At 35.4% G+C, this 19,799-nt stretch overlaps 1 protein-coding gene and 1 pseudogene across 1 annotated transcript in view; both read left to right on the top strand.

Moving 5' to 3' along the window:
* Positions 1 to 19,799, top strand: part of GUCY1A2 (guanylate cyclase 1 soluble subunit alpha 2) — a 417,832-nt gene that overhangs the window by 392,414 nt on the left and 5,619 nt on the right. The gene's annotated exons all lie outside the window — the stretch shown is intronic.
* LOC132493237 (HIG1 domain family member 1A, mitochondrial-like) lies at positions 6,386 to 7,432 on the top strand (annotated as a pseudogene).

Raw genomic sequence — 19,799 nt, forward strand, 5'->3', positions numbered from 1 at the left:
CAAAATTTCTGATTTGAAATTCTAAAATTCTGAGAACTTATTTGCTATCTGCATCTAATCTTACCTGAAGTGATGAGATTCTTTGCTTTTTGTGTTGTATTTTTTTGTTTATATTTTTTACATCTTTATTAGAGTATAATTGATTTACAATGCAGTATTAGTTTCTGCTTTATAACAAAGTGAATCAGTTATACATATACATAAGTCTCCATATCTCTTCCCTCTTGTGTCTCCCTCCCTCTCACCCTCACTATCCGACCCCTCCAGGTGGTCACAAAGCACCGAGCTGATATCCCTGTTCTATGTGACTGCTTCCCACTAGCTATCTATTTTACGTTTGGTAGTATATATATGTACATGCCACTCTCTCACTTTGTCCCAGCTTACACTTCCCCCTCTGCATATCCTCAAGTCCATTCTCTAGTAGGTCTGCGTCTTTATTCCCATTTTGTCCCTAGGTTCTTCATGACATTTTTTTTTTTTAGATTCTATATATATATGTGTTAGCATATAGTATTTACTTTTCTGTTTCTGACTTACTTCACTCTGTATAACAGAATCTATGTCTGTTCACCTCACTACAAATAACTCAATTTTGAATCTTTTTATGACTGAGTAATATTCCACTGTATATATGTGCCATATCTTCTTTACCATTCATCTGTTGATGGACACTTAGGTCGCTTCCATGTCCTGACTATTGTAAATAGAGCTGCAATGAATATTTTGGTACATGTCTCTTTTTGAATTATGGTTTTCTCAGGGTATATGCCCAGTAGGGGGCTTTCTGTGTTGGATGGTAGTTTTATTTTCAGTTGTTTAAGGAACTTCCATACTGTTCCCCATAGTGGCTGTATTAATTTACATTCCCACCAACAGTGCAAGAGGGTTCCCTTTTCTCCACACCCTCTCCAGCATATATTTTTTGTAGATTTTTTGATGATGGCCATTCTGACCGGTGTGAGACGATATCTCATTATAGTTTTCATTTGCATTTCTCTAATGATTAGCGATGTTGAGAATCCTTTCATGTGTTTGTTGGCAATCTGTATATCTTCTTTGGAGAAACGTCTATTTAGGTCTTCTGCCCATTTTTGGATTGGGTTGTTTTTTTTTTTTTTTTGATATTGAGCTGCATGAACATCTTGTAAATTTTGGAGATTAATCCTTTGTCAGTTGCTTCATTTGCAAATATTTTCTCCCATTCTGAGGGTTGTCTTTTCATCTTGTTCATGTTTCCTTTGCTGTGCAAAAGCATTTAAGCTTCATTAGTTCCCATTTGTTTATTTTTGTTTTTATTTTCATTTCTCTAAGAGGTAGGTCAAAAAGGATCTTGCTGTGATTTATGTCATAGAGTCCTCTGCCTATGTTTTCCTTTAAGAGTTTTATAGTGTCTGGCCTTATATTTAGATCTCTAATCCATTTGAGTTTATTTTTGTGTATGATGTTAGGAAATGTTCTAATTTCATTCTTTCCCATGTAGCTGTCCAGTTTTCGCAGCACCACTTATTGAAGAGGCTGTCTTTTCTCCACAGTATATTCTTGCCTCTTTTATCAAAGATAAGGTGACCATATTTACGTGGGTTTATCTCTGGGCTTTCTATCCTGTTCCATTTATCTATATTTCTGTTTTTGTGCCAGTACCATAGAGTCTTGTTTCCTGTAGCTTTGTAGTATAGTCTGAAGTCAGGGAGAATGATTCCTCAGGCTCAGTTTTTCTTTCTTAAGATTGTTTTGGCTCTTTGGGCTCTTTTGTGTTTCCATATAAATTGTGAATTTTTTTGTTCTAGTTCTGTGAAAAATGCCAGTGGTAGTTTGATAGGGATTGCATTGAATCTGTAGATTGCTTTGGGTAGTAGAGTCATTTTCACAATGTTGATTCTTCCAGTCAAAAAACATGATATATCTCTCCCTCTATTTGTATCATCTTTAATTTCTTTCATCAATGTCTTATAATTTTCTGCATACAGGTCTTTTGTTTCCTTAGGTAGGTTTATTCCTAGATATTTTATTCTTTTTGTTGGTTGCAATGGTAAAGGGCAGTGTTTTCTTAATTTCACTTTCAGCTTTTTCTTCATTAGTGTACAGGAATGCCAGTGATTTCTGTGCATTAATTTTTAATCCTGCTACTTTTCTAAATTCATTGATTAGCTCTAGTAGTTTTCTGGTAGCATCTTTAGGAATCTCTATGTATAGTATCATGACATCTGAAAACAATGACAACTTTGTGTTATGTTTTCAGATTTGGATTCCTTTTATTTCTTTTTCTTCTCTGATTGCGGTGGCTAAAACTTCCAAAACTATGTTGAATAATAGTGGGGAGAGTGGGCAACCTTTCCTTGTTACTGATCTTAATGGAAAAGGTTTCAGTTCTTCACCATTGAGGATGATGTTGGCTGTGTGTTTGTCATATATGGCCTTTATTATGTTGAGGAAAGTCCCCTCTATGCCTACATTCTAGAGGGTTTTTATCATAAATGGGTGTTGAATTCTGTCGAAAACTTTCTCTGCATCTATTGAGATCATCATGTGGATTTTCTCCTTCAATTTGTTACTGTGGTGTATCATATTGATTGATTTGCATATATTGAAGCATCCTTGCATTCCTGGGATAAACCCCCCTTGATTATGGTGTATGATCCTTTAATGTGCTGTTGGATTCTGTTTGCTAGTATTTTGTTAAGGATCTTTGCATCTATGTTCATCAGTGATATTGGCCTGTAGTTTTCTTTCTTTCTCGCAACTTTGTCTGGTTTTGGTATCAGGTTGATGGTGGCCTCGTAGCATGGGCTTGGGAGTGTTCCTCCCTCTGCTATATTTTGGAAGAGTTTGAGAAGGATAGGTGTTAGCTCTTCTCTAAATGTTTGATAGAATTCTCCTGTGAAGCCATCTGGTCCTGGGTTTTGTTTATTGGAAGATTTTAATCACAGTTTCAATTTCAGTGCTTGGGATTGTTCTGTTCATATTTTCTATTTCATCCTGTTTCAGTCTTGGAAGGTTGTGCACTTCTAGGAATTTGTCCATTTCTTCCAGGCTGTCCATTTAATTGGCATATAGTTGATTGCAGTAATTTCTCACGATCCTTTGTGTTTCTGCAGTGTCAGTTATTACTTCTTCTTTTTCATTTCTAATTCTATTCTAATTCTATCTAATTCATTTTTTTCTTCATGAATCTCACTAATGGTTTATCAATTTTGTTTATCTTCTCAAAGAAACAGCTTTTAATTTTATTGATCTTTGCTATCGTTTCCTTCATTTCTTTTTCATTTATTTCTGATCTGATCTTTATGATTTCTTTCCTTCTGTTAACTTTGGGGTTTTTTTTGTTGTTCTTCTTTCTCTAATAGCTTAAGATGTAAGTTTAGGTTGTTTATTTCTGATGTTTCTTGTTTCTTAAGGTAGGATTGTATTGCTATAAACTTCCCTCTTCGAACTGCTTTTGCTACATCCTATAGGTTTTTGGTGGTCGTGTTTTCATTTTCATTTGTTTCTCGGTATATTTTGATTTCCTCTTTGATTTCCTCAGTGATCCCTTGGTTATTAAGTAGTGTATAGTTTAGCCAACATGTGTTTGTAATTTTTACAGATTTCTTCCTGTAATTGATATCTAGTCTCATAGCATTGTGGTCGGAACAGATACTTGATATGATTTCAATTTCTTCAATTTACCAAGGCTTGATTTATGACCCAAGGTGTGATCTATCTTGGAGAATGTTCCATGAGCACTTCAGAAGAATGTGTATTCCTTTGTTTTTGGATGGAATGCCGTATAAATATCAATTAAGTCTATCTTGTTTAATGTATCTTTTAAAGCTTGTGTTTCCTTATTTATTTTCATTTTTGATGAACTGTCCTTTGGTGAAAGTGGGGTGTTAAAATCCCCTACTATTATTGTGTTACTGTGGATTTCCCCTTTTATGGCTTTTAGTATTTTCCTTACATATTGAGGTGCTCCTATGTTGGGGGCATAAATATTTACAATTATTTTATCTTCTTCTTGGATTGATCCCCTGATCATTAGGTAGTGTCTTTTTTTGTCTCTTGAAATAATCTTTGTTTTAAAGTCCATTTTGTCTGATAGGAGAATTGCAACTCCAGCTTTCTTTTGATTTCCATTTGCATGGAATATCGTTTTCCATCCCCTCACTTTCAGTCTGTATGTGTCCCTAGGTCTGAAGTGGGTCTCCTATAGACAGCATATATATGGGTCTTATTTTTGTATCCATTCAGCTAGTTTATCTTTTGGTTGGAGCATTTAAGCCATTTACATTTAAGGAAATTATCAATATCTATGTTCCTATTACCATTTTATTAACTGTTTTGGGTTTGTTATTTTAGGTCTTTTCTTTCTCTTGTGTTGCCTGCCTAGAGAAGTTCCTTCAGTATTTGTTATAAAGCTGGTTTTGTGGTACTGAATTCTCTTAGTTTTTGTTTCTCTGTAAAGGTTTTAATTTCTCCATCAAATCTGAACGAGATCCTTGCTGGGTAGAGTAATCTTGGTTATAGGTTTTGTTTAAATATGTCCTTCCTCTCCCTTCTGGCTTGTAGAGTTTCTGCTGAAAGATCAGCTGTTAACCTTATGGGGATTCCCTTTTATGTTATTTGTTGTTTTCCCTTGCTGCTTTTAATATTTTTTTCTTTTTATTTAATTATTGATAGTTTTATTTATATGTGTCTTTGTGTGTGTCTCCTTGGATTTATTGTGTATGGGGCTCTCTGTGCTGCCTGGGCTTGATTAACATTTTCCTTTCCCATAGTAGGGCAGTTTTCCACTCTAATCTCTTCAAATATTTTCTCAGTCCCTTTCTTTTTCTCTTTTTCTTCTGGGACCCCTGTAATTCGAATGTTGGTGTGTTTAATGTTGTCCCAGAGGTCTCTGAGATTGTCCTTAATTCTTTTCATTCTTTTTTCTTTATTCTGCTCTGCAATAATTATTTCCACCATTTTATATTCCAGGTCACTTATTGGTTCTTCTGCCTCAGTTATTCTGCTATTGATCCCTTCTAGAGAATTTTTAATTTCTTTTATTGTGTTGTTCATTCACTGTTTGTTTGCTTTTTATTTCTTCTAGGTTCTTGTTAAACATTTCTTGTATTTTCTTCATTCTATTTCCAAGATTTTAGATCATCTTTACTGTCATTATTCTGAATTCTTTTTCAGGTAGTCTGCCTATTTCATCTTCATTTGTTAGGTCTGGTGGGTTTTTGCCTTGCTCCTTCATCTGCTGTGTGTTTCTCTGTCTTCTCATTTTGCCTAACTTATTGTGTTTGAGGTCTCCTTTTTGTGGGCTGCATGTTCTTAGTTCCCATTGTTTTTGGTGCCTGTCCCCAGTGGCTATGGTTGTTTCAGTGGTTTGTGTAGGCTTCCTGGTGGAGGGGCCTAGTGCCTGTGTTCTGGTAGATGAGTCTGGATCTTGTCTTTCTGGTGGGCAGGTCCACGTCTGGTGGTGTGTTTTGCGGTTTCTGTGGCCCTATTATGATTTTATGTAGCCTCTCTGCTAATGGATGGGATTGTGCTTCTGTCTTGCTAGTTGTTTGGCATAGGGTGTCCAGCACTGTAGCTTGCTGGTCATTGAGTGGAGCTGGGTCTTGGCGTTGAGATAGAAATCTCTGGGAGATTTTCACTGTTTGATATTACATGGAACTTTGTGGTCTCTTGTGTACCAGTGTCCTGAACTTGGCTCTCCCACTTCAGAGGAACAGCCCTGATGTCTGGCTGGAGCACTAAGAGCCTGTAATCCACATGCCTCAGAATAAAAGTAGAAAAAAATAAAGAAATAAAGAAGATAAAAGAAAAGAAAGTAAAATAAAATAAAATAAATATTAAAATAAAATAATTATTTAAAAAATTAAAAAGAAAAGAAAGATAGACAGAAGGGAGCAACCAAACCAAAAATCAACTCCACCAATGATAACAAGTGCTAAAAACTATAGTAAAAATAAAATTAAAAAAAAAGGACAGATAGAACCCTAGGGCAAATGGTAAAAGCAAAGCTATACAGACAAAATCACACACAGAAGCATAGACATACACACTCACAAAAAGAGAAAACGAGAAAAAAAAAATTTATATATATATATATCATTGCTCCCAAAGTCCACCTCCTCAGTTTGGTATTATTCATTGTCTATTCAGATATTCCACAGATGCAGGGTACATCAAGTTGATTGTGGAGATTTAATCTGCTGATCCTCAGCCTGCTGGGAGGAATTTCCCTTTCTTTTCTTTGTTCGCACAGCTCCTGGGGTTCAGCTTTGATTTGGCCCCACCTCTGCGTTTAGGTCGCCTGAGGGCATCTGTTCTTTGCTCAGACAAGATAGGGTTAAAGGAGAAGCTGATTCAGAGGCTATGGCTCACTCAGGCCTGGGGTAGGGAGGGGTACAGAATGCGGGACCATCCTGTGGTGGTGGAGGCCGGTGTGATGTTGAACCAGCATGAGGCACATGGTGTGTTCTCCTGGGGAAATTGTACCTGGATCACGGGACCTTGCAGTGGCAGGCTGCACAGACCCCCAGCAGAGGAGGTGTGGATAGTGACCTGTGCTTGCACACAGGCTTCTTGGTAGCTGCAGCTGCAGCCTTAGTGTCTCATGCCCGTCTCTGGGGTCCGTGATGATAACCGTGGCTCGCACCTGTCTCTGGAACTCCTTTAAGTGACGCTCTTAATCCCCTCTCCTCGTTCACCAGGAAACAAAGAGGCAAGAAAACATCTCTTTCCTCTTCGGCACCTACAGACTTTTTCCTGGACTCCCTCCCTGCTGGCTGTGGCACACTAGTCCCTTCAGGTTGTGTTCACACAGACAGCCCCAGTCCTCTCCCTGCATTCCATAGGTTTTGGTTCATCGTCTTTTCATTGTATTTTGTTTCTATGTATTTTTTAATTTCTTCTTTGATGTCTTCAGTGATCTCTTGGTTATTTAGCAGCACACTGTTCAGCCTCCATGTGATTGTGATTTTTACAGTTTTTTTCCTGTAATTGATTTCTAATCTCATAGCATTGTTGTTGGAAAAGATGATTGATAAGATTTCAATTTTCTTAAATTTTCCAAGGCTTGATTTGTGATCCAAGATGTGATCTCTTCTGGAGAACAGAACCAGAGAATTTAAATGACTTAAAGAAGTCCTGTGGTTTTCAAAAGATTCTTCAATCACTGTCTACCAACACAGATGTTTCTCTTTCTTCATATAATGAAGATCATGGATCTAAATTTATATGAATAGCCAGAGGGGCACCATTTGTCCCCATTGGAATGGCAGGTTTTGCAGCAATCGTTGTGTATGAATTATATAAATTGAAGAGAAGAGAAAATACTAAAATGTCCATTCACCTGGTTCACATGTGCCTGACAACCCAAGGCTTTGTTGGAGGAACAATGACTCTTGGTATGGACTATTCTATGTATCAGGAATTCTGGCCAAAAGCTAAACCTTAGAAGAGATGCAGTCTTGGTCTTGTTGATAGTGCTTGCTTTAGTCAGACATCTCATATAGAGGTTATATGTTTATGTTGAAAATAAATTGTTTGAGTGGGTGAGACAATAACATGGTAATTTGAAACTGGCTTCTTTTTTTGCAGGTTTGATTTGCCTGGTCACGAAATTATTGGTGACTAGCTCACTAACTATGTCATTCAGGGGAATCAAATTAGCACAAAAGAAACATGTCACTTTTACATGCACATGATAATGGTAAAATGTCCACCTTCTTAAGCTCTCCTCATGAAATTAGTTCTAAAGAAGAGAACAAGCCAATCGTGAAATACTCCTAGCTGCTACAAAATATCACATGCTTTTGACGTTACGTAGGAATCCTATTTGCTTTATGGCATTCGGTTTTTAGGACTGGTTTGCTCTTGAGGAACCCTTTCAGAACAATGCATAGAATATAATATTATAATATTATAAGCCTCCCCACACTGACAAATTGTGTGTGTTTAAACCAAACATGAAAACTGATAACAGAGATGCTTAGAAGTAGTATTTATTTCAGGATCATACTTGTAAATATGATAATAACTTAATTATGGATCCTAGTTTTGCTTTTTTGTTATTGCAGAACTTTATTTTGCTGCTGCTATTTTAGAATAATTTTTAAATGTCATCTTCAAGCAGAAATATGTATTTTAAGTGCTTATGAAAAGGTAAATGGAAAACACTGTTTAAAGTGTGTATAGTATGTTTATTTTCTAAGAATCATAAATGTTAAACTAAATAAATTATCTATCATGGAAGTGATTAATGATTTTTGAGCAAGCTGATTTAGTCAGACATTTTATACAAACTTTGGTATGCTACAGAAAGCTTTATTCCATTTGTGAAGTTCTCTCATCTGACCTGAATTTATATTCTGTGGTGATAATATGGGGAATGTAATGTTAATAAAATGTGAACACTTTAAAAGAAAAAAAAAAAAGAAGAATGAGGAAGAGGAGGATTAAACTCTTGAAGAAGAGAAAAAAGTTAAATTTTTGTTTTCTAGCTCCTAAATATTTTCTTCAGGCTGATTTGACTTCTTTGGGACTGAAGTCATTACAACTTTCTATGTTCTCCTTACAATGATCTAGGCTAATTCTACTTATGATTGGTTCAGGAATACATCAAATAGAGAACACAGAATTCTTTAAAATTGTTTCTGCATCTAATATTTTAATAATGAAGTCAATGACGGATTCTTCATTTTAAAAATATGCATATTTTTTCCTTCCACTCCACCCTTTGTCTTTTATACAGAAAGACTAGTGTGATATTGGACTTATTTTTTAAAAATAATTTTGATCAAAGGAGTAAAAAATGTGAAGAAATTATTTAATTTTTAAGAACAGATTACAGTTGTCTTTTCTAACCTCTCATTTGCCACCTCTTTTTTGAAATATTGTCTGTAGACATGTAATTCTTCTTAGTGTTTTAATTTTAACTCTCTTTGATTTTTAGTCTGTTAAATGGAGGTTTTAGTCTGTTAAAGCTGAAAATTGACAATGTCCACAGAAACCAATGGAGCAGAATTATTTTTAGCTATTCAGTATCTTAAAATTAAGAATTTAGGAAGCATGTGTTTTGCCATCCAAATAAGAAACACATACCAGAATGTGCACTCCCTAGCAAGTACCAGGCACACAGACTGTGGAATTTATAGTAAGCACACGTTGCTATCAATACTTAACACAAGATGGTTGCAAAAAGAAATGAGCCAGGGTGTCACAGAGAGCCTCTATGGCTCTCTGCCTTATACTTTTCAGGGACATATAGGGAAACTGTCCCCTTTTGAAAACTTGTCCATTAACTTGAATTTTAAAACCCACAAACGTGTCTATAAAATTGTTACAAAATCTGCAACTTAAAATCTTTGTAACCTTAAAATGCATACAGATTTCGTGAGCTCCTTCTTTTTATTTCATAGTAAGCCAGATTCTTACTTTCCTTATTTGGACAGGAGTGGTATTTCCAAAGAATGAATCATTGAATTTCAAGGGATTTTAGGCTGTCTGACTCAATAACTATAGTTTTATTGAGCCCATCTTCAAACTGTATCAGATTTTGGAGCAGTGAAGCATAAAGCAGAAATACGGAGCAGAACTTTTATTCCACTCAGATGGAAAGAAAAAAGTGAATAGAAAAAAGTAGGAACTACAAAATACTTAGAAAACCACAAAGAATTTTTATCTTTTTTTCATTTTCTTTTCTCAGAACTGTTATCCTTCTCCATCACTCAAAGACATAATGTCTAATGCCATCATAACAGAGTCCAAATGCATTCCCTAGCAAAAAGATATTCAGGTAATTAACAACAGTAGAAAATTCTAATTTAACGTTGCAGATTGAACACCTGAGTTTTCATTAATCTTTTCTGAAATAGTAGGAAAGTGATAGTAAAAATATAAAACAAGTATAATCCTCTCCCAACATATACATATAAAGAAGGGAAAAGGAGTTAACAATGGAAGAGAGCAAGATGAAAAGTATATACTTTAGTGGTATTTTGCTTAGTACAGAGGGGAACAATGACGTCTCAATTCTTACAGAAGAAGATACAGATAAGAAGCAAGCTTATACACTCTAACTCTAAATATCAGCCTATTCAGAAAAAGAGAGAAACTAATTAGAGGATTAATTTTCAAAGTCCAACACATAACTGAGAGAAATTTCAGAAAAAGTACAAGAAGTAGAAACAACCCCAGGTATTTTAAGATGGAAAAGATTTAATACAGTGAATGATATGTTTACAGAACCATGAAAGGGGGAAAAAGAGCAGATTCTAAACTGGGTATCTTGAATGATGCCAGCAAATATAAAACTGGCTAGTTAAGCCTCTGATGTCACTATTGGAGTTATAATAGTCTAGGTCTGGAGCCATGGCCACAGCCATACTAAGCTTTGAATCTCAGGAAGCTGAAAAGTGGCTGCCTAAGTGTTCATTCCAGCGATTAAGAGGTTGGGTGAAAAAGTCACCACTACTGGGCGATTTTCCTGATACTCAGGAAACTAGAAACTGGAGCCTTCTTCTGCAAAATTCTAATCTGATAGCCAGGGTTAATAGTCAGTTGCCAAAAGAAAATGGAATCAACTTCACTTCTGACATTCAAATCTTGAACGAGTGACTCTAATTGTAGGAACCTAATAATCACTCAGAAACTTTGTTGTGAGGAATTTGAAAAATGTAGTTTCTAGCTGGGTAGCCATGTGCTCAACTAAAATTCTATTATTTAGTGCTCAACTAAAATTCTATTATTTAGTAAGAATAAATTTGGGAGGGACAAATAACTCTAGAAGTATACAATAGTTTATTTTCCTTGAGATACTGAATGAAAATGGCTCTAAATTTGAGCAGGTGAAACAGGGGGACTATGTAACAGTCTATATACTGAACAGTGAGATTCCGAGTTCATTTCCTCCACTTAACTTCCAGAATGCTGGAAGCCAGGTTTAATGTCACAGGCATGATTGGAACATTGTTACTTGCACAAATTAGCCCAAGGGAAAAATGCTAAATGTATAGATATTTGGGAGCCCTAATGAAATGCCCAAAAGAAACCCACAATTTTATAAAATCTTGCCACACATAAAGCTTCCAATCAGATTGTACTGTATCACAGTTAAGTAAAAGGGACTTCCAATGATATTAGTCATTTTTGAATGCCTTTAATATGAAAGAGAAAGACCAAAATAAGCAAGCAAACAACAACAACCAAAAAAAAAAATCACAACAACAAGTAGTCAATAAGCATTTGGAGGAAATGGAGGCAATATAGAGAACAGAAGAAAATCAAAAAGGCTGATTAATATTGTCATAGATTTAAGATTGTAAGTAAGAACAAAACACTTAAATAATGAAACAATCATATAACAAATATGAGCTCTTGGACATTAAAAATATGATATCTGAAGTTTTAAAATTGTTTTAAAATCCTTGTGAGGATTACAAAATAATATTAGAGGAAATCATGCAGAAAGTAGAATAGAAAAATGAGCAAGTAAATCACAGAGAAAAGAAAACAAACTGGAGGATCAATTTACCAATTCCAATATATAAATAAGCAGAAATCCAGAAATAAAAATACAGAATAAATGTAAAAAATTATCAACAAAATAACAAAAAATTCTCAGAACTGAAAGATATAACTTTGTATATCAAAAGGTTCCACTAATGGTCATTTTAATGAATAAAAAGATGCATTGAGGCACAATTATCATTAATTTTTATAAAACCAGAGACAGAAAGATGATGATGATGATAAAAGAGAGAGAGAAACTGACAGAAAATTTATACCCACCAGAATAGGAAATGGAATGATACCTGACTTTTTAGCAGCAAAATATTGAGGAGAAGATAATTTCCAATCAAGAATTTAATGATGCATCAAACTAATCAAGTTGAGAAGAGAATGAAATAAAGACATTTCAGATATTCAGTCTTCAAAAAGTCACTATTCTCATATACTTTCTAGGCCTCAGCTCTGCAAAATGCCTCATATATTATTGTCTCTTGCCTTGGTCTTAATGAATTCTTCAGTGAGCAGTAGCATGGAAATGAATAGATAAGTTTGTGGTTACTTTGGTAGACAACATTCTGAATTGTTGCTCTCTTACAACTTTGCATATTACACAGGTCTTTTTAGTTGTTGAAACAAACAAAAAAATTTCCAATCTGCATGATGATTTCAAACATGCAGATGCTAGAGGACTGCACATCTATTTGGTCACTATTAGAGACTGGAAATACATCTATTAATTTCAGCTAGGTTTGATTTGTCTAGGGAGTTACCCATGACATCAACTCAGCTAAAACAAACAAACAAAAAACACTTTATGAAAAAGACATTTTCAGCAAAAATAAAAGTTCCTTCTTTCCATCTCAGTCCTCTCCTGCCCCATAACTATTACAATCAAAACTAACAATGCATTTGTTCAGCATCTAGCTCTTGGAAGGCATTTAGGAACTAACTGTTGACCAGCTAACTGCTGAACTCATTGACCAGAAGACTACATGAAGGTAAAGCCTGGCTTGAGAATTGTATTACTGGTTATCTTTCCTAATTCTACAGTCTTGGAGTAGTATGAGAAATGCACATAGCAAAGAGCCCTAAAGGCCTACCTAATTAACAATCAAATCAAAGTATAGATTTGGAGAAAAAGGAATAGAGTAATGAAAGATCAAATTCTAACCTAAGCCATTAGTTTAGAATAATAAGCTATTAGTTTAGAATAATATATGACCATCACCCTGTATATATGACAATTATACATATGTCATATATATGTATATATAACAACCTGTATATATGACAATGAAGTATGATCTGAAGAAGACAATAAATCCTAGAATACGATGCCTGAAATGTCACTGTTACAACTTGATTACTTTTTTATAACTCTGGATCTTGTGTTAAAATGGAAATTACATTTAGGTCATTTGTACCTCAGTGTGATTTAGTTTCAAGTCCTTTTCTGAGACAGAATACAGGAGAGCACAATGCTTAGTGAAAACAAGGGAGAATGGGCATTTAAACAAGAGCTGAAGGAATCAGAGAACAGCTTCATTACATAGCAGTGAGGGAGCAGCTTCAGAGACCTCCATGGAGGTCCGTGGCATGCTTGAGGACCATCCAATGATCTGGAGAAGCAGTTAATTTTCATCTTGAAAATCAATTTTTAGAAAAAACTCTGTTGAGAAGAGGAAGGGTGACAGACAGGTAAACTAGGATTTGTGTGGCTTCTGCACACTTGTTAAACATGTTGAAATTCCCAAGTTGTATATCAACCACTTAGGGATTAGAGCTGGAGATTAATTAGATTTATGTAGAATTTAAGCTTCCATATCAGTCCTGAGTTGCTGAAGAAATGAACTGCTAGGCAAAGCTTTAGAGCCAGCCCAGGGACCTGGACTTAATAAAGCATATAAGAAGGGTCAGAAGTTCTGAGGTGATTAGTGTATAAATTCTTAATCCCTGTATACACATTTGATCATTTATTTATCACCATGACTCATCATGACCAGGTGTGCTGTGTGAAAAGTTTCCCCCGACCTCCTGCACAGACCCGCCAGTAACTCATTCAGATTTTCCTATTGGAAATATCTGAATATTGCACTTCAGTATTTATATATAAAAACTTGCTAAATACTGGATATCAAAGGAGCTTGATCAATTTATCCTTATATGCTCTCATTTTTATAATTAAAATTTAAAACTGTATTTAGTTTATTAATACCAAAACATATACTTATAAAAGAATAAAACTCCATAAATGTTGATGCATTTGTGACTTTAGCACAGTATATATGAGATGAATTTAAAATGTCAAGAAATTAATTCATTATTAAAAGTTTCCTCCCAGACAAAGTCCAGTGAATTATTTAAGTTGTGGCATCCAAAGCCACTACTGCACCCTCTTTCAGTTATTTACAAGGGCTTTCATAGAAGTTATCCCAATTTTATTATTCATTGTCATAAAAATCTCAATTATAGCAAAATATAAAGACCTTAGTAAGGCAAACAAACTGTAAAGATAGCAAAATTAGGGAGCTTAACATGTAGGAATAGAGAAATGTAGTTTATGTCGAATCCTATTTGTTGATAATGGGTCTTTAAGGAAACTTGTTGGAAAGATTGAGCTTATGGCTCTATTTTATAATTGGTGGAAGTGAACTTCATTGCTCTGGTTCTAGAATTTTGTACTAAGATCCCACAGTCATCATTTCTCCCTTTACTCTACAGAATTTCCTCTTTTGGATTTTATCATATGTTGTACCATATGCTGGCTTTTATTCTTAATTTGTATCATCAGTATTTCTTGCCCTTTAAATTTTGTATTAACATATTCTGTGCATGTCCACTTACTCTCTTCTATTCAGAGGACTATTTCAGCATGTCACAAGCACTCAACAAGTGTCTATTGATTGACTGGCATCATTGATACCCACATGTTGCACATTGATGACTGTTCTGAGCTAAGAAAAATTATTCTGGAATTCAATGCTAAATTAAACTATTGTTTAGGGAATTTTACATTTTTTTTCTTCTTAAGTAACTGATTGTATATTATAAGTAAAGATAATCAACATCTATAAAAACAAAAAGAAAGCAAACAGTACTAAAATGACTTCTATTCTGATTGTCATTAAGGCTTACCTACATCTCAGTTTAGTTATTTTGTGATATAAAGCTATCTTAAAGAGAAGTGGCCAAGATGATAGAGTAAGAAGACCCTGAGCTCACCTGCTTCTATGAGCACATCAAAATTACAACTATTTACAGAGCAACTATTGATGAGAACAACCTGAAGCCTAGCAGAGAATATTTTCTACAATTAAAGCTATGAAAAATGAACCACAATGATATGGATAGAAGGGACAGAGATGCACTGTAGTCAAGACCCATACCCCTAGGTAGGTGACCCAGAAAAGGGAGGATATTTACAATTGCAGAGTTTCTCCCCAAGGAGCAAGGGATCCAAACTCAACATTGGGCTCCCAAACCCCATATGGGCTTCTCAGTCCAGGGGTCCTACACTTGGAAGACAAACCCCCAGAATGTTTGGCTTTGAAGAGCAATGGGGTTTACTTTTGGGAGAGACAGAGGGCTGTAGAAATAGAGACACCACATTTAAAGGGTTCATGCAAAGCCACATGCTCTGGGACCCAGGGCAGAAACAGTAATTTGAAAGGACCCATTTGCTGTTCTTGGAGAGCTTCCAAGAGAAGTAGGAGACACCTGGGACTCTATCTACTACAAGGACACTGGTGGTTCTGATGAGTACCATTTTGGAATCTTCCCTCTAGCTTTTAACCACTGGGACTCAGCTAGTCAGCACCAGTTCTGGGAAGCCAAAGGCCAAGTAGCTACCTGTGTGGGGATAAAATCTCACTCACCAGCAGGTCGACTGATGTAGGAACCTCTGAGCTCCAGCTGCCCTGGGACACGGTTCCACACAACAGTAGGATGACACCACCTCCAGGTCACCCTTGGCTCTGGCCCACTTAACAACAGGCAGATACAAGCCCAGGACCACTGCAGCCTTACAACCACCTGTTTCAACCTGACCCACTCACAAGCAGGTTGGCACCAGCACCAGACTCAAGATCTGCTGAATTCTATCCTGCCCACCAGTGGGTCAACATTAGTTTCTGGACACTTTGGTGCCCTCAGCCAACTACCCTAGGATCTGGTCTCTCCCAGCAGCAGGTTGACACTAGCTATGGGGTCTTTAACCCTCCAGCCAGTCATCACAGGACATGGTCTCACCCACCAGTGGGCCCGCACTAGCCCCAGGAATACCTAGGCTCTGTAACCAGCTGGTTCATAACCCAGCCCTGCCACCAGCATACCAGCACTAGGAATGGAAGTTCCCAGATGGTGCAGCCAGTCATTCCAGGACCCAGCCCTATCTACCAGTGGCCTACAGCCTTTACCCTAGTCAGAGTCTGGCAACCAACTGGACCTAGGGCCAGCCATGACTACCAGTACACCCACAGTAGTCAGTCCACCACAACAGAAGGGCCCATGTAGCCCACATAGAGAGCACCCCTAGAGCATATAGCTCTGGTAACCAAAGGGGAGTGTGCTACTGGGCCCCATATGTCATCTCCTACATAAGACCAATTCTCCAAGATTGAGAAACATAACCATTCTACCAAATACATAAAAATATAAACAGAGAATTATGCAAAATGAGGCAAAAGAGGAATATGTTCCAGAGGAAAGAGAAATATAAAAACCCAGAAGAACTAAATGAAGTTCAAGATAAGGAATCTACCTGAAAAAGAGTACAAGGTAATGATCATAAAGATGTTCAAAGAACAGGGGAGAAAAATGAATGAAAAAAGTAAGAAGTTAGAAGTTTTCAACAAAGAGTTAGGAAATGTGAAGAAGAATGAAACAGACCTGAAGAATACAATAACTGAGATAAAAATACACAAGAAGAAATCAAGAGTAGATTAGATGATACAGAGAAATGAGTCAGTGGATTCAAAGACAGACTAGTGGAAATCACTCATGATGAACAGAAAAAGAATTTTTTTTTAAAAGAAGCGAGCTTAAGAGACCTCAGTGACAACATCAAGCATATTATTAACATTATAGGGGTCCAAGTAGAAGGAGAGAGAGAGAAACAGGCAGAGAATACATATGAAGAACTAATAACTGAAAACTTCCCTAACCTAGGAAAGTCAACAGACATCCAGGTCAAAAAAACACAGAAAGTCACAAACAAGATCAACACAAAGAGGACCAGACCAAGACACACTGTAATTAAAATGGCAAAAGTTAAAGACAAAGAACATTAAAGCAGCAAGGGAAAAGCAACATGTTATGTGCAAGGGAATTCCCATAAGACTATCAGCTGACTCTGCAGGACAGAAGGGAGTGGCATGATATATTTAAAGTGATGAAAGGAAAAAGGCTGCAACCAAGAATACTCTACTTGGCAAGCTCTTTTCAGATTTGATGGAGAAATCAAAAGTTTTACAGACAATAAAAAGCTAAAAAAGTTCAACACCAAAAACCAGTTTTACAAGAAATGTTAAAGGGCCTTCACTAAACAGAAAAGAAGAGGTCAAAACTAGAAACACGAAAATTACAAAGAGAAAAATCTCATTGGAAAAGGCAAATATACCATAAAGGTATTAAATCAACTATGTATAAAACAAGAAGGTTAAAAGACAAAAGTAGTAAAACCAAACTGTATGCATAATAATAAATAGTTAAAGGATACACAAAACAAATTGATGTAAAATATGTTTGAAACAGTGAATGTGGGGGAGAAAAATTCAGGGTTGTTAAGATGTGTTTGAATTTAGAGATCAATAATGTAATATAATCATGTATATATATTTTGCTATATATAAACCTCATGGCAATCACAAACCAAAAATCTATATAGATACATAAACACAAAAAAGAGAAAGGAATCCAAACATTAAAGATAATCATCAAATCACAAGGGAAGAAAGCAAAGAAGAAAAATGGAACAAAAAAGAACTATAAAAACTACCCCAAACCAATTAATGAAATGGTAATAAGTACAAACCTATCAATAATTACTACAAATGTAAATGGACTATGTGCTCCAAAAAAAAGACATACAGTGGCTGAATGGATACATATATGTTGACTTTAGGATACTCACTTTACATCTGAAGATACACACAGACCAAAAGTGAGGGGGTGGGAAAAGATATTCCATGCAAATTGAAATGAAAAAAAAACCAGGGTAGCAATACTTAGACAAAATGACTTTAAAAGAGAGACTTTAACAAGAAACAAATTAATATATTACTTAATGATCAAGAAGAAGATCTAATGATTGTAAATATATATACCCAACATAAGAGCATTTAAATATACATAAAGCAAATATTAACACACGTAAAGGGAGAAATTGATAGGAACACAATAATAGTAGGGGACTTCAACACCTCACTTACATCAATGGGCAGATTATCCAGACAGAAAATCAATAAGGAAGCACTGGCCTTAAATGACACATTATGCTTGATAGGCTTAATGGATGTATATTGAACATTTCATCCAAAAGCAGCATAATACATATTCTTTTCAAGTGTACATGGAACATTCTCCAGGGTAGATCACAGGCTAGGCCACAAAACAACTCTCAGTAAATTTAAGGAAAATGAAATCAGATCAAGCATGTTTTTTGATTTGGTATAAGAAGGGAAGTGAACTATAAGAATAAAAACTGCAAAGATCACAAACAAGAGGCAGGTAAGCAATATGCTACTAAACAACTGATGGGTCAATCAAGATATCAATAAGAAAATCAAAAAATACCTTGAGACAAATGAAAATGGAAACATAACAGTTCAAAATCTATGGGATGGGGCAAAAAGCAGGTCTTAAAGAGAATTTTATAGCAATACAAGCCTACCACAGGGAACAAGAAATATGTCAAATAAATAATCTAATCTCACACCTGAAGGAACTAGAAAAAGAAGTACAAATAACACCTAAAATTAGTAGAAGGAAGGAAATCATATGGATCAGAGCAGAAATAAAGGAAATAGAGAATTTTTTTAAAAACCAATAGATCAGTGAAAATGAGATATGAACTTTTGATAAGATAAACAACATTGATAAACATTTAGCCAAACTAAAAAGATAGCCCAAATCAATGAAATCTGAAATGTAAAAGAGTAAGTTACAACCAACACCACAGAATTACAAAGGATCATAAGATATTACTGCAAACAATTATACATCAATTAAATGGACAACCTAGAAAAAATGGACAAATTCCTAGAAATGTATAATTTTCCAAGACTGAACCAAGAAGAAATAGAAAATATGAACAGAACAATTACCAGTAATGAAGTTGAATCAGTAATTTTAAAATTCCCAACAAATAAAAGTGCAGAACCAGATGGACTCAGAGTTGAATTCTACCAAATATTTAAAGAAGCATCAACACCTAAGCTTCTCAAACTATTACCAAAAAGTTGAAGAGCAAGGAACACTTCTGAACTCATTCTATGAGGTCAGCATCACCCTGTTACCAAAACCAAACAAAGACATCACAACAAAGAGAAAATTATAGGCCAGTATCAATGATGAACATAGATGTAAAAATCCTCAACAAAATATTAGCAAACTGAAGTCAACAATACCTTAAAAGGATCATATACCATGATCAAGTGGCATATATCTCAGAGAATCAGAAATGGTTCAATATTTGCAAATCAAACTATGTGATAAACCACATTAACAAACTGAAGAATAAAAATTATATTATCTTTTCAGTAGATGCAGAAAAAGCTTTTGACAAAATTCAACATAGATTTATGATAAAAGTTCTGAATAAAGTAGGTATAGAGGGGACATATCTCAACATAATAAAGGTCTTATATGACAAATCCAAGCCAACATCATATTCAATAATGAAAAACTGAAAGCATTTCTTCCTGAACAAGACAAGTATGCCCACTCTCACCACTTTTATACAGTACAGTATTGGAAATCCTAGGCACAGAAATCAGACACACACAAAACAATTTTTTTTAAAGAATCCAAGCTGGAAAAAAAGAAGAAAAATTGTCACTCTTTGCAAATGACATGATACTATACATAGGAAATCCTAAAGATGCCACAAAATAAAACTACTAGAACTTATCAATGAATTTGTTAATGTTACAAGACACAAAATTAATATACAGAAATCAGTTGCATTTCTTTTTTTTCTTTCTTTTCTTTTTTTTTTTTTTTTGTGGTACACGGGCCTCTCACTGTTGTGGCCTCTCCTGTTGTGGAGCACAGGCTCCAGACACACAGGCTCAGTGGCCATGGCTCATGGGCCT

This window comes from Mesoplodon densirostris, chromosome 7 (assembly GCF_025265405.1).
Source record: "Mesoplodon densirostris isolate mMesDen1 chromosome 7, mMesDen1 primary haplotype, whole genome shotgun sequence".
NCBI lineage: Eukaryota > Metazoa > Chordata > Mammalia > Artiodactyla > Ziphiidae > Mesoplodon > Mesoplodon densirostris.